Source organism: Centropristis striata, chromosome 19 (assembly GCF_030273125.1).
Source record: "Centropristis striata isolate RG_2023a ecotype Rhode Island chromosome 19, C.striata_1.0, whole genome shotgun sequence".
Taxonomy (NCBI): Eukaryota; Metazoa; Chordata; class Actinopteri; order Perciformes; family Serranidae; genus Centropristis; species Centropristis striata.
In genome coordinates this window covers 520,162-523,745 of record NC_081535.1, presented here as the reverse complement: position 1 = coordinate 523,745, position 3,584 = coordinate 520,162, and positions in this window count along the sequence as shown.

Genomic DNA, 3,584 nt, shown 5'->3' with positions numbered 1-3,584 from the left:
TCCTTCTTTCCCCTCAAACACCATCAACAACCAATAAATCTCTTTAAAGGCCGTCACTCTAACGGCCTGTTCCAGCTGCAGCGCTCCTGAGACGGGTACAGAAACAGAGTCACACTGTCAATGTTAATATTTGCATACATTTCAATGGACGCAGGTCAGCTGGTGAAAGACTGCACACTGCAAAAAGTCAGCTCTTAGAAACAAGACAGAAAGGAGAAAAATGAGGTGTATTTTGCTTAAACATATCATAATTATCTGCTAATGGAAACACAAAAAAGACAAAAAATAACTAAAAAGACAAAAAATGACTAAATAAAAACATAAAATGACAAGAAAAGACACAAAATTACAAAAAAAAGACACAAAAAGACACAAAATTATGAAAAAAAGACACAAAATGACCAACAAAAGACACAAAAAGACTAAAAAAAACACAAAATTACTAAATAAAGACACAAAAAGACACAAAATGACCAACAAAAGACACAAAAAGACCAACAAAAGACACAAAATGACTAAAAAAACCCACAAAATTACTAAATAAAGACACAAAAAGACACAAAATTATGAAAAAAAGACACAAAATGACCAACAAAAGACACAAAATGACTAAAAAAGACAGTGTGGTATACAGGATGAAAGGATTCAAAAATGGACAAAATAGCCCCAGACTCAGACTCAAATAGACCCCAGAAGAAAAATTAGGTGTATTTTGCTTAAAAAATATCAAAATTATCTGCCAACAGAACAATAAAATGTGTCTTGTCAAGACTTTCCAAAACCAGTAAAAATATCTAATCTCAATGAACCACAAATACCTTAGAATTAGTGTATTCTAACTAATGACAGGTGCATTTCTCTTTGTTCACATTTGCAATGTTTACAATTCTTTATTGAGCATGATAGTGTTTTGAAAGTAAAAAAAGATTCAAAATCACATTTTATGTTGAACTAAAGTACTAAAAAAGATACAAAATTACTAAAAAAAGACACAAAATAACTAAAAAAGACACAAAATGACTAAATAAAGACACAAAAAGACACAAAATTACTAAAAAAAGACACAAAATAACTAAAAAAGACACAAAATTACAAAAAAAAGACACAAAAAGACCAACAAAAGGCACAAAATTACAAAAAAAGACACAAAATATCTAGAAAAGACACAAAATTACTAAAAAAGACACAAAATGACAAAAAAAAGACACAAGTGGTGTATACAGGATGGAAAGGATAAAAAAAATGGACAAAATAGCCCCAGACTCCATAGAGTTAAAAACAATGAAAAAAGTAGAAAAATTAGGTGTATTTTGCTTTAAAAATAGCAAAATTATCAGTCAACGGAACAAGAAAATTAGTGTATTCTAACTAATAACAAGTGACTTTTTCTTGATTCTAATGAAATACACGTGACCTATTTTCTTAATATGTGTAAAAATATTCTTGAATTAATAATCAGTAAATGCTAGAGCCATCATCTGGACATAATGATATGATAGGCATTATATTTATAGAAACCAGCAAAGTCACTAAAAACTAGTCAACTTTTCTTCACACAGCTACAAAGATTTTTATCTGTATGGAGAATATTTTTCTTAAAATTCTTGAAATAAGTCAAAAGCCGTGAAACAGTCTAAAATAAAAACTGCTGACTGAGAAGAACTCTCTGATCAGACATTAATAAGCAGATATCTCTTGATCTGAGGTATTTATCTTACTTAGAGTTCAGGTTTCCTGTCTTGTGGTGGAGATGGAGCGTCTCTGTCGGGTCCTGCTGAGGTCTGAGGACCTCGAGAGTTTGTTCTGAGTTTTAACTCCAGAATCCCTCACAACAACCTTTGATCCTCATTAAGGCGGATTGGGGAACCAGATCCCCTGTTTTATAAGCGTACAGTACGTGGCGGAGGCTCAGGGCTTTGTTGCTTACGTGATCAGCTCCTTCTGAGAAGAAACAACTCATAAACTGATTGCATCAGCAACGTTTCCATAAAAACACACGTAGTTTCCTCTGAACAACACAATCTACCAAATCTCCAAGCCTTTGAATTAATAATCATCGTGTTATTGATTCTTTAAAAACAGATTATGTATGTAAGAGCTTATTAATGTACAAAATAAGCAATAACGGGCCCAACACAGAGCCCTGAGGAACACCAACGGTGACTAATTAATATTATCTTGGTAAGAACCAAATAATCATCAGGTCACTCTGCTCGGGCCACTTCATCACTGCTGGCAGCTTTAAGTTATCTCTTTTCTACATTTTTTGTCTTTTTTGGGTCATTTTGTGACCAAAAAGACACGAAATGACCCAAAAAAGACACAAAAAAGACAAAAGTTAATTTATTATTTTAAGTGTTCAACATGCTTATTTCTAGATTTAATAATCTTAATTTAAAAAATCTTGTCAAGGTAAATTATCTGTCCATGCAGCAAGATCATTTCCCTCAGATTTACTGTTTGATCTGGTTTTAGACCTTTAGATTTACTGTTTGATCTGGTTTTAGACCTTTAGATTTACTGTTTGATCTGGTTTTAGACCTTTAGATTTACTGTTTGATCTGGTTTTAGACCTTTAGATTTACTGTTTGATCTGGTTTTAGACCTTTAGATTTACTGTTTGATCTGGTTTTAGACCTTTAGATTTACTGTTTGATCTGGTTTTAGACCTTTAGATTTACTGTTTGATCTGGTTTTAGACCTTTAGATTTACTGTTTTATCTGGTTTTAGACCTTTAGATTTACTGTTTGATCTGGTTTTAGACCTTTAGATTTACTGTTTGATCTGGTTTTAGACCTTTAGATTTACTGTTTTATCTGGTTTTAGACCTTTAGATTTACTGTTTTATCTGGTTGTAGACCTTTAGATTTACTGTTTTATCTGGTTTTTAGACCATTTTTTGCAGTGTTCTGTCTCTGTGACTTGCTAGAATGATGCAAACACTAAACTTGAGAAACGAACACATTGCGTTGGTATTAAAGAGTTTCTGTGTTGAGTGAAGCTGCAGATCCAGCAGCAGGGATCCTGACAGACAGACGAGCTGTTTATTTTGGGTTCTGCAGCAGGAAGTGGTTTTGTGGGTTGAATGAAACTGTTTCACCAGGGTCACGATGAGAAAGCGTCTTTCTCAAGGATCTGCCTTCTTGCACTTGTTGCAGGTTGTTTGCATGTTGCATCAAGCTGCTGAAGACTATTTTCCTCTTTTAAACAGTTTGTGACTAGCGGTGCGAGCAGTGAAAGGGCTCATTGTCTGTATTTAGAGACAGGTCGCCTCAGGTTTCCTCTGCACAACTTTACATCTCACAATCGCTTAAAGTTACATAACAACTCAACGTGGTTGAAGCTGAAGACGTGTCGGATTAACACATTCTTCACAGCATTAATTCTCCTTCTGCATGCTGACGGAGGCTAGAGGCCTGACTTCCTCAGCAAGACAGAAATACAGTCCCAGCACGCTCATTAACCCTTTTAGTTTGGGTTTATTTTGTTGGTTTTTGACTCTTTTTCATTCTGTTTGTATATAAACTTAAATAATGATCACCACGTCATGCTGGGATCATCTTTTACAGCTCAACCTCATTAT